Raw genomic sequence first — 13,118 nt, 5'->3', positions numbered from 1 at the left:
TCGGCTCAGGTCACGATCTCGTGGTTTGTGGGTTCGAGACCCGTGTTGGGCTCTGTGCTGACAGCTTGGGGCCTGGAACCTGCTTCGGATTCTGTGTCTTCCTCTCTCTGCCCCTCCTGGCTCATGCTCTGTCTCTGTCTCTCTCTCTCAAAAATAAATTTAAAAACATTAAAAAAAAAAAAAGAAAGAAAGAAACATAAGAGGGTTCCAGTTGCTCTACATCTTCAACAACACTTAGGAATGAGTCTTCTTGGAGCACCCGGGTGACTCAGTAGGTTGAGCATCTGACTTCGGCTCAGGTCACGATCTTGTAGTTCATGAGTTCGAGCCCCGCATCGGGCTCTGTGCTGACAGCTCAGAGCATGGAGTCTGCTTTGGATTCTGTGTCTCCCTCTCTCTCTGCCCCTCCCCCGCTCATGCTCTGTCTCCTCTTTCAAAAATAAATAAACATTAAAAAAAAAAAAGTTCAGAGGGAAAAAGCAAAACAACCCAAAAAGCAGTATATAAGAAAAGAAAAAATAAAAAGAGGAAAAATTAAGTTGAAAAAGATATAAAAGAGAAAAATCAATCAAATCACAAACTGGGTCTTAAAAACAACTAAAAATATAGACAAATAATATAGATAAGATGCAAGAGAAAAATATGAGGGACTAAAGGGGCAACTAGAGATGCTGTGGAAATGAAACAGTTGAGAAAATACTATAAATAGTTTTATGCCAATAAATTTGAAGTTGTGGAAGTGAATAAAGCCTAGACAAATACAGTTTGCAAAAACTGACTTCAGAAGACATAGAAACCTGGATAGCTATATAAGTATTGGTTATAATCTAATACTACATCGTTTATTTTGTTGCTCCAATTGTTCTAGCTTTGGCCATGGAGAGCTCTGAAGGTTTCTGTGTCCCTTTGACATACCCCCCAATGATGGGGGGTGGCGGGGCGGCGTTTGAGCACATCCTTACGTTTTTGGCATTGTAAGACACTCCAGGCTCATCTTGCACATTTCCTGCCCAGTCCTAGAATCAGTCATTTCTCCAAAGATTCTTGGATCTGAGCACTGGATGTGCCCATTGCTATTGGGGTATTGTAGAGCCTCTCAACAGACAGAGTTAGGAAAGACATATATGTATGCTATATATGTATATACAGTTATCTATACATATTTCTATTTCTATCCACCAGTATTTATGCTAAGCGAGACATGAGTTCATGTTAACCTCTCCAGCTCTCATCCAGAGCCACATTCCCTTGCTTGTCCTTAACCTCCCTCTCCAATAGTGAGAAATTTGTCTCCCACAGTCCATGTTCTCTAAACAAATATTTATAATAAATATTAATTAGTGCTTGAATAAGTAAATAACTGAGGGAGAATAGACAACTATCCTCTACAGAATAATTCCAAATACCTTATAGATACTCCTTCCTCAAGGAGGTAGAGCATAACTCCCTACTCACTAAGTATGGTACACACACTATGCCTTCTTTTTAGAGTACAGGATGGAAAGGGGTGAGAAACGTAACTTTGCAGTGGAGAAACCTGACGAACACTACCTCAGCCAGGTGATCAAGGTTGACATTATCAGTGATAAGTAATGCTAATAGCACACACTTTTTTTTTCAATATATGAAATTTATTGTCAAATTGGTTTCCATGCAACACCCAGTGCTCATCCCAAAAGGTGCCCTCCTCAATACCCATCACCCGTAGCATACACTTTTAACGTCATATGATGAAAATGGCATTTTACCTCTGTGGTCCTCTTCCTGAAAACCCATAACTCCTGTCTAACATGAAAAAACAAACAAACAAACATTAGACAAACGCAGTTGAAGGACATATTACAAAATACTTGACCAGTACTCCTTAAAACTGTCAATGTCATCAAAAACAAGGAATGTCTGAGGAACTGTTATGGTCTAGAGGAGCCCAAGGAGATTTGATGGCGAAGCATAATGTTGTATCCTGGATGGGATCTCAAAACATAAAAACTAAGGCAAACTTAATAAAATACGGACTTTAGATAGTAACAATGTACTGATATTAGTTTATTAGTTGTGACAAATGTCCTGTAGTAATGTAAAATGTTTCTAGGAGAAACTGGGCATGGGATATATAAGAACTGTTTCTGATACTCTTACAACGTTTCTATAAATCTAAAACTATTCAAAAATAAAAGCTTCATTGGGGTGCCGGGGTAGCTCAGTCAGTTAAGTGTCCGACTTTGACTCAGGTCATGATCTCGTGGTTCGTGGGTTCAAGCCCTGCATTGGGCTCTGTGCTGACAGCTCAGAGCTTGGAATCTGCTTCAGATTCTGTATTTCCCTCTCACTCTGCCCCTCCCCTGCTCACACTCTGTGTCTCTCTCTCTAAAAATAAATAAACTTAAAAAGAATTTTAAGTTCATTGAATGTTTAAAAGGGGGTATTCCCTCAGTAAAAGAAAAAAACTAAAAAAGAAAAAACTACTAATTTTGACTGTATTAGAACAGAGAACTTCTTTTTATAAAAAGACACCATCAGAAGAGTAAAAAGAGAGGCCAAAGAGTGGAACAAGATATTTGCCACACAGACAACCAAAAAAAGATCATTATCAAGGATATATAAAGAACAGCCACGAGTCAATGATAAAAATACAAATAACAGCATACAAAGACGATCAGAAGACTTGAATAGGCATTTCACAGTAAACACAAATGGTCCATAAACATATGAGGAACAAAGTCCAACTTCCTCAGTAATCAGGGAAATGCAAATTAAAACCGGAATAGAACACCAGTTCCTATCTCCCAAATTAAAAAGTCTGTCAACTCAAGTTTGAGTATAACTGTGGGGCAATCAGAACTCTTATTCACTGCTGAAGGCAGGGCCAATTGGAACTACCATAAGGAAGAGTTTACTTCTACCTAGTGAGGCTTAACATGCTCAAGCTTTATAAGCCAGCAAAGGCACCCCTAGCTAGGTAGTTTCCAGAGAAACTCTTGTTCGTGTGCACCAGGATAAAGGTACAAAAATGTTCACTTAAAAAAAATTATTTACAATAGCAAAAAGCAAACAAACAAAAAATCACTGGAGGAAAACAGATCTCCATCAATGGCATAGTGAGTAGGTAAATTGTGGTAAGTCCAAAAAAATGGAACACCATACGGCAGTAAAAAATGAAGACACCCCAACAGCACATATACACAGGGGTGAATTTCAAAAATAGGATATTGAGCAAGAGGCAAGTGACAGAAGAATATGTCCAGAACGGCTTCATTTATTTAATGTCCCCAAGCATGCAAAATCATATCATCTAATAGTCAGAGTTAAAAATGCAGGTGGCAAGGGGCGCCTGGGTGGCTCAGTCGGTTGAGCGCCTGACTTCAGCTCAGGTCACGAGCTCGCGGTTCGTGAGTTCGAGCCCTGCGTCGGGCTCTGTGCTGACAGCTCAGAGCCTGGAGCCTGCTTCGGATTCTGCATCTCCCTCTCTCTGCCCCTTCCCCACTCATGCTCCATCTCTCTCTGTCTCTCAAAAATGAATAAACATTAAAAAAATTAAAAAAAAAAACACACAGATGGCAAAACTATAAAGACAAAGAAATTATTAAAACAAAGTTTAGACTGATGGTGACCTGTCAGGGGAGGAGTATTCAGGGGGCTTTTGATGTACTTATACTATCCCCTTCCTTTTTTTTTTTTTTTTTTTTTTTTTAGTTTTTTAAAAATTTTAGTTTATTTATTTTTGAGGGAGAGCAAGCAGGGGAGGGGCAGAGAGACAAGAAGAGAGAGAGAATCCCAAGAAGGCTCCTCACTGTCAGCACAGAGCCTGATGTGGGGCTCAAACCCTGGAACCGTGAGATCGAGACCTGAGCTGAAACCAAGAGTTGGACGCTTAACTGACTGAGCCCCCCAGGCGTCCCCTGTCCTCCTTCTTAAAAGTTTTTTTTTTTTTTCAACGTTTATTTATTTTTGGGACAGAGAGAGACAGAGCATGAACGGGAGAGGGGCAGAGAGAGAGGGAGACTCAGAATCGGAAACAGGCTCCAGGCTCTGAGCCATCAGCCCAGAGCCCGACGCGGGGCTCGAACTCACGGACCGCGAGATCGTGACCTGGCTGAAGTCGGACGCTTAACCGACTGCGCCACCCAGGCGCCCCCCTGTCCTCCTTCTTAATCTCGGTATACGGGTATTCATTGTAATGGTAGTACTGGTATTTAACTGTGCATACAATAATACATTCTTGTACCCATTATACATGTAACCATTAGTCAATAACAACTAACTAGCTTCATGAAAGACGTGCTGATGAGCAAGCTATGTAGATGCATTGCTGGCGGTGGGAGTGAGCTGGGAGCATTTAGTCGGTAGAATCTCCACATTCTCTCACTAGGACTGACTCCATTATCCAATATACCCAATTTCTCATTTAAAAAACTGTTTTTAACGTTTATTTATTTTTGAGAGAGAGAGACAGAGCGCGAGAGGGGCAGAGAGAGAGAGAGACACAGAATCTGAAACAGGCTCCAGGCTCTGAGCTGTCAGCACAGAGCCCAACGAGGGACTTGAACTCAGGAACGGCGAGATCATGACCTGAGCCAAAGTCGGACGCTTAACCGACTGAACCACTCAGGCGCCCCCTCAATTTCTCATTTTACATGTGTGTTTAAAAGCCTTCATTTTCCATCTGGTCATTCCAGGTGAGTGTCAGTGTCACCTTCCCCAACGTTTCTGGGCACATGCTTCCTCCTGAGGCTGCACGATCAGATCTGCTCTACACCATTCCCATCAGGACTGGGCTTGTTGATGCCTGGACCTGTCTCCGCATTCCCAGGCTGCAGGCTCTGCTTTCCAGATCTGTCCTGTTACCCAAGGCTGAAGGCCTCCTTGTTTCATGTGAACTCCCAGTCGCCTTCTTCTGTAGGAATCTTGCCCGCTCACGACATCCCAGCCTTCTTTTATGTTCTGCTGGTTGTATTCTTTCCCTCTCAAGACAAGAAAAAAGTTTGGTTTAGTTTAGTTAAGTTTAGTTTAGTTTAGTTTAGTTTAGTGTATCCTAACCTGAGATTCCTTTTCCCCACCTTAACTTCAAATTCAAAAGTTAATGATCAATGTTTTGCCTCCCTGTTTTGCAGGTATAGCGTCGTGATTAAGTATTATGATTCTGGACTCAAAGTGATCTAAGTTTGAATCTTAGACCTGCCATTTAACAATTGCCACCTTGAGCTATTAATTTGACCACCTGCTTGCCCAGCTTCTTCATTTATATAATAGGGATAATGGGTTTTTCCCACTTCAAACTGTGCCATGAACGTTAAATTAAAAATGCACACTGGGGTGCCCTGCCGGCTCAGTCAGTTAAGCATCTGACTCTTGGTTTCAGCTCAGGCCATGATCTCACAATTCGTGGGTTCAAGCCCTGCGTTGGAATCCCTGCTTGGCATTCTCTCTCTCCCTCTCTCTCTCTCTCTGCCCCTCCCCCACTCACACTGTCTCTGTCTCCCTCAAAATAAATAAACTTTTAAAAATGCACACAAAGCACTTAGCAGGTTGTCTGAAATGTAGCAAGCACTCAATAAATGTCAGATATTATCCCTTTGTTTTTATCTTAATATCACTGATCTGTTTTGACAGCTGTCTTCTTCATGGTAAAGTTATTTTTTGTTTACCTTTCTGGACTCTGAAATAGTCTTTTCCCCTAAATTTCTTACCTTCCTGCAGTAACTTCCACTACCTTGGCATCACAATGAGATTCCAGGAAGTTAAACTGAAATCTACCCAGATAGGTGGGGAGCCTGCCCAGGTCCTAACAGGCCCTTGAGTGCCCAGAACATTCTATACTACTTTTCAATAATTCCCTGCAGTGCCACATCCTTCTGCTAGTTTTTTTCTTTCTTTTTTTTTTTTAACGTTTATTTCTTTTTGAGAGACAGAGAGGGATAGAGCATGAGCAGTGGTGGTGGGGGGGCAGGGGGGAGGGCAGAGAGAGAGAGGGAGACACAGAATCCAAAGCAGGCTCCAGGCTCCAAGCTGTCAGCACAGAGCCCGATGCGGGGCTCGAACTCACCTACTGTGAGATCATGACCTGAGCTGAAGTCCGAGGCTTAACCGACTGAGCCCCCCAGGCGTCCCCCTTCTGCTAGTCTTGAGCTCCTTTCTGATCTCTGACTTCAATCCCTTTTACTGGGGTCATGGCCATTCGCTTATTCTTTCCTCAGTGGCCTTAATCTTTACCTCTCTGGGACTAGCTGAAAATTCTCCATCCGCCTTGCTCTTCTCTCATCCATACAGACGAATCATAATTGGCTTGTCTCTCCCTTCCCTTTTTCTGTCATCCATTGACACGGATTTCAAAACCTTTTTAGGATGTAATAAAAAAGAGCCAACATTCAAGAAGCTTTGGCACTAACATATTTAAAACTTACAAAAATAAGAATAACACACATTAATACATTACATAAATAACCTTTCATAAACTTTTAAAATAACCTCTGACAACCAGGACTTGTTTTATCATTAAAATAAACATCAAAAGAGGAAAGAAAAGAACGTACTCTCCCATGTGCTAGCGGAAGTCTGCGGTTTCACTTTGGAGCTTTATTCTGTTGGAATAAATCCCTGTTAGAACACAAATTCCTCCAAGAGGATGCAAATATTCTGAGAGAGATCATGCTTCAGGCTGGGTTTTCAGACTATGATCCCCAGCTTTCTAGTTCTATGGGAAGTTAATACATGTTTTTAGACTGGAAAAGTCTTCTACGGTCAAATAAGGTGGGAAACGCTGGGTAAATACCTAGCTGTAGACGACAAGGTCCTGAATGATGTGGCCCCTCCCTACCTCAGATCTCACCTTGTACTGGTCCTGGATCTCTCTATTCCAGGTGCACCTGCCCCTCATCTTTCAGACCCCCAACATGGAAAGGCTCACTCCAACCTGAGAATTGTTGCATTTGCTAACCCCCCTGCCAGGGACACTCTCCCCAGATCTTCGCAGAGCTGCTTTCTTCTGGTCAATTCAGGTCTCAGTTCAAATGTCACGTCTGCAGAGGGGGTCTTTCCCGACCATACCATTTAAAGTAGATACCCCACCACCACCACATCACTCTTCACAGCAGTCTCTAACTGTTTTACTTGTGTGTTATCTGCTCCCCCAATTAAAACAGAAAACCATAAGTGTTCTATTTATTGCCAGAGCTCTGGTGACTAGAATAACATCTAGTACACTGTAGACACTCAACAAATATTTGAATGAATGAATGAATGAGTCAATCAATCAGTATTACGTAGATTTCTTCAATACAGGACTTCTCAGGGCCTTTCATATGTGAATCCATGTTAGAACTCTTCACACAGAAGATGTAGTATGCAGAGTTTTCCAAACCTGAGTGCTCCCCAGAGCATCTAATGGAAAACTTTTTCATTGTTTGTGACTTGGAGACACTGCCTTGTTTATAAACGACTTTATACCCAGATGAATTTTAATTTCTGTCTCTTTCTAATTTAGAGGATTAGAGAATCCAGATGATCCATGAGGCTGTAAACAGAGGGAAGGTGTATGGACAATGGCAGCGGGGGTGGAAGAGATCCCAGAAGTAGCAGGTAGAGACCTTTGCCCCACGTTGACCCCAACATCTAGATCGTTAGATCTGTCTTAAGATGTATCTTTGAACTGAGGTCTTGCTCAGCCCAACCCTATCTAGTGTTGGACGCACTTACTTCTGCTGAAGCTTTATTTATAAACAGGAAGGTTGCCACCCTCAATAAAAACAGAGTCACACACACCTAACATACACAACTTCAATAAATGCTCCAAATTACCTCCTGCCGGTGAATTAGAATATAACTAGCAAGGATGTTATTTTGTAACTAACGAGGATTCCTGCCTCACTGACATTATGGCTCTTCTTTATCTGAATGTCTCAGCAATTTCCTTCTTGCTGCATCCACCAAGGACTGACATCAGGGCAGACTGGGATAATGCCAGGGAGATAGTTTTCTCCACTTTCTATCTGCTGGAGAGAGAATACTGAAATGTTCTCGAAAAGGTCTTCCCGAACTTCTTGACTGCTGCCAGAGGAAGTGGGGAACGAGAAGGGCATGGGGGTAGCTGAAGAGAGGACGCTGCTTGCTGGGGGGGGGTTAAAATAACACCTCATTCTCCATCTTGGATGAACTGTAAACAGGTTCGATATTTTAATTTGCTTGAAAAATGCTTTTGTGAAACACTTCTAAATTGGCTTAACGGCTCAGAGGAGAGAAAATGATTGTTACAGAAATCAAGCCCCAATTAAACCAGGTACTAGCTGCAGAAGTACTATAATTGAACTTAAAATGCAGGTATTATGATTTTTTTCTGGAAGAAGCTATCAAAAACTGTCAACAGTGGGTGAGGGATGTATGAAGGGAACGTTTTACTTTCTGGCTTTCTGTTCCACCTGAGTTTTACCATATACACATATTACATTTATTATTCTCTTATTTTTTATTTTTATTTATTTATTTTAATATTTATTTATTTTGAGAAAGAGAGAGTGGTGGAGGGGCAGAGAGAGAGGGGGACAGAGGATCTGAAGTGGGCTCCATGCCGAGAGCAGAGAACCCAACGTGGGGCTCAAACTCATGAGCCGTGAGATCATGACCTGAAGTCGGATACTCAACTGACTGAGCCACCCAGGTGCCCCTATTATTTTTTTTTAATGTCAATGCATAAAAAGGATGACTTCTTTTACCTGGGTGGCCTCTCTCCATTTTGGTACTTAGATCTGGGGTAAGAAGAAGGAAGAAACGGGAACTCGTAGGAAGAACCAGAAAGGACCATCTTTCCCGCAGGAACTCCTGCGGGAGTTGGGACCTAGCTAAGCCCTGGGTTTGGTGTCACTTGCCTTATCTGAAGTGTGTGGCAATCCATACTTTATTACTGAAAAAGAGAAGGACTGTGTTAATGGGATCATTGCTAGCCCCCTCCCCCCTCCTCGCCTGGTAGAATACAAGCAAGAACTCATATACCCTATTGTTGAAAAGGATGATTCTCCAGATAGAAAACGATTGGATTTTTCTCATTTCCCTCAGAACCCTGATGCTAAACTCAGAGACCTTGCCTGGTTTACATCTATCTGAACGGGAAAAATGCCCACACCTCCCAGACTGTGTCCTTTGTGGCCTGTCCTCCTGGTCCCTGCCCTGTAAGGGTGGGAATGACCACTGGGCTTACACAATTTGGGATCGACTTCTTGAATTGGTTCTTTTGATGAATAGACTGTGCACTTTGCTAGGAAACAAAGGTATAAAAACATTAGTCCTTTCCTCCTGGGGTAGTTAAGAGGTGTGGAATCTAAAACTTTTCCAAATCAAGTGTGAAGAGGAAGAAGGAGAAGGAGGAGGAGAAGGGGTTTAAGAAGGAAAAATAAAAAAAAACTTAAAAAAAAATGAAGCTGTTCTAGTATCCTTGATATCTTTATAGGAGTGTATCCTTTAACCAGGTGACCTTTCACATACTTGTCACTATGTCTTTATAGCGTCTACCTAGTCCAACCTCCCTCTCTCCCTTCCTTCCTTTCTTTCTACAAATTTTTTTTAATATTTGTTAATGTTTTATTTATTTTTTTAATTTTTTTTAACGTTTATTTATTTTTGAGACAGAGAGAGACAGAGCATGAACGGGGGAGGGTCAGAGAGAGAGGGAGACACAGAATCTGAAACAGGCTCCAGGCTCTGGGCGGTCAGCACAGATTCTGACACGGGGCTCGAACTCACGGACCACGAGATCATGACCTGAGCCAAAGTCGGCCACTTAACCGACTGAGCCACCCAGGCGCCCCAATGTTTTATTTATTTTTGAGACAGAGAGAGAGACGGATGAGCAAGGGAGGGGCAGAGAGAGAGGGAGACACAGAATTGGAAGCAGGCTCCAGGCTCTGAGCCGTCAGCACAGAGCCCGACGCGGGGCTCGAACCCACGAACTGTGAGATCATGACCTGAGCTGAAGTCCGACGCTCAACCGAATGAGCCACCCAGGCGCCCTCTACAAATGTTTATTGAGCACCTACTAAGTGATACGCATTGGTGTAACAGAAGGCACAGAGATGAATAAGACAGGTTCCCATTCTCAAATTGCTCGTTAAGACGATGTGATAAGTCTAATGGAGTGCCAGTACAGTGCTAGGAGAGCAGTTAGGTCTGAGGAAGGCTTTACAGCTGTGATAACATTTGAACTCAGGAAAGAAGGTATGGTGAGCAGAATTTTAAGATGGTCCCCATGACCTTTAACCCCTGGTGTTACTCCCAAGATGATATGTGGCAAAAGGGAAATTATCCATGTGTGCCTAATCTAATCACAGGGGCCCTTGGAGAGCCGAGGCTTTTGTCCAGCTGGCAGAAGAATAAACCAGAGAGATCTGAAGCACGAGCAAGACTTGACATGCCACCGCCGTCTCGAATACAGAGGGACCCCCTGAGAAAGAATGTGGGTAGATTTAAGGAGCTGTGAGACACCCCGCTGACAGCCAGCAAGGAAATGGGAACCTCAGTCCTGCAGCCACAAGGACATGAATTCCAAAAGCCTGAAGGAGCCTGGAAACAGATTTTCGCCTAGAACATCCAGATAAGAGCCCACCGTGGCCAAAGCCTTGATTTTGGCCTTGTGAGGCTCTAACTAGAGAATCCAATGAAGCCCACTTGGACTTCTGACCTAAAGAACAGGGAGATCACAAGTGGGTGTTGTTTTAAGCCGTAACATACATGATACTTACTACACAGCAAAAAGAGTCTCTATTCAGAGGGAACAGCAGGAGCAGGATGATATGTGAGTGCTCTGAGCCTTTGCGGGAGAGCAAGTAGCTCTGAAACTCAGGGTGGAAGGATGCACAGAGAGGGGCATGGGAGGTCTACCAAGTTGAGTTTGAGCCAAATTGGCAAAGTCATTGAATTTCATGCATGTCAAGGAGTGTGGGCTTCATTATTTTTTTTAAGTTTATTTATTTATTTTGAGAGAGAAAGAGAGAGCATGGAGGAGGGGCAGACAAAGAAAGAGAATCGCAAGCAGGCTCCACACTCAGCATGGAGCCTGACGCTGGGGCGCGATCTCACAATGGTGAGATCATGACCTGAGCCGAAATCAAGAGTCAGACGCTTAACCACCTGAGCCACCCAGGCGCCCCTGGACTTTACTCTTGAGCACTGCTTCTTCCTCCCCTTTCCACCCCAGCTACTTCACCTCCTGCCCAGCATGGAAATACTCCTCTTATTTGACTAATGTCTGGGATGTCCATACAGTTTTTTTTATGCTTCTCTCTTTCTTTCCTGCTTAATACCCACCTGCTCATCATTTCTGGTGTTATTCCTTTTCAGGTGGGTGATGCCCAGTCCTGCCTGATGATGTGATGGGAAAAAAGATATAACTATGTGGCCAGAGCCTTGGCGATGTCCTTCTGCCCAACTCCACCAATGTCCACCACCAGGTCCTTTTGAAGGGGACCGGTTGATGGTGAGAAGGAGTGAAATCAGCTTCCCTAAATGGAAGGAACAGTGTGGACCAGAACCTGGGGTCTCATTTGGGCAGTATCAGAAAACGTACAGGCTGCAAGGCTCTGACCAGTGACTCAAGGGTCCTATTAGAGAAGTGCTATCTGTTCAGAAAATGGGAGAGGTGAGATGCATTAGCCAGGGCCCTAACAGGAAAGTAATTCACCCCCACAGGGTCAAATGAAGAGACTTCGAAGAAAGGTCAGTTAACAGATGCGTGGGCAAGGTTAAGGGAACAAATATGGCATGTGGAAATGGCAGGAAATCATTACCACCTCGACTTCTGGGGCCAAGGGATAAGGGAAGAAATAGTAATCAGAGCCCAATGAGAGCTGGAATCTCAAAGAGTGGGCTACCTGGTGGGAATTGAAAGCCACAAAGGCATGGGACTATTGCCAGAGAATTACTTTGAAGTAGGAAGAAGTAGGGGGAAATACCCAGGCTCTTTCTCCTCCCCCTGATCCTGGCTGGACCCAATCAGAAGCCAGTAGGCAAGGGGGCCCAGGGAGATGTGGTCCAGAGGGGTCAGCCTCCTGGGGCATATAAGAGAGCAAGGAAAGATGGATAATGGATCTGAGGGACAGTAAGAGTGAGGAACAGAGAATGATCGGCGTATAGGGGGACCAAGAAGCTCATTGGTCTTGCCATAACATTGACTTTGCCATGACCTGGGCCATGTATGGGCTCAATCATGACCTCTTTGAACCCTTGAATCCTCTCTATGGCTACCCTGTTGCTGGTGGGGCCCAGAGGAGAGACAATCTGAAAGGGGGAAAGATCCCATGACAACAAACCTCACGTCTTGTCCCTCCAGTCCAGAGACCCTCTGTGAGTGCAATCACCTCCCATAATAGGAGAGGGTTTGGGAGAACAAACACAGGGGTATCATATGTCATCGTGGAAGCTTCTAACCCAAGGACATTAGGGGCTTCCCAGAGATGGCAGCCTGAACTATTTAGGGTTTACATACTCAGAGTGGTGGGAAACCATGTGTAGAGCTGTGGACTGTACTGACAGTTTCTGCCGGGGCTGTAAGGCTGCGTTTTGGAAGGAGAGGGGCAGCAAAGAGATCACATAGGGGAAGGATGTGGTTAAGTCCTTCTTTCAGGGCACGGCTTATTATCTTTTGGGTCGAGAAAATTACAGGTCATTGATAAATTTACTAGGACAGCAAGAATCACACTATTTTTTTTTTTCCAGCTTTACATAAGGACATTCTTTTCCCAAAATATTCTCGTTGGGCTTAGAATGAGCCTAGGAAAGTTTCTAACCAATTAGAGACTTAAAACTTAATTCTGATGAAGAGCCACGGTCACTACTATTAGGACAGATGGAGTCTTTGGACAACTCAGATCCCACTACACATATCACCAGGCTTCCTTGCCCAGTTTAGGCAACCCCCTGCTCCCTCGCAACATTGGGCTCAGGAAGGTTAAGTATTCTGTCTCCCGTCTGGCCTAACCTTACAGCTGGCCCAGTGCCCTGGGCTCACTGAGGCAAGCTTCTCTGGCCCAGTGGGGACTTTAAGGACCAGTTTAGCGACCGTGAGCAAAGACAAGCCCAGATGAAGGGCCAGGGAAGGTGTCAGGCACGAGAGAGGACTCACCCTCTGGCTGAGTGCA

The sequence above is a fragment of the Puma concolor genome, chromosome B4 (genome assembly GCF_028749965.1).
Source record: "Puma concolor isolate L17-30 chromosome B4, mPumCon1.1.hap2, whole genome shotgun sequence".
In the NCBI taxonomy this organism is placed as follows: Eukaryota; Metazoa; Chordata; class Mammalia; order Carnivora; family Felidae; genus Puma; species Puma concolor.
This window is presented reverse-complemented; position numbering follows the sequence as displayed.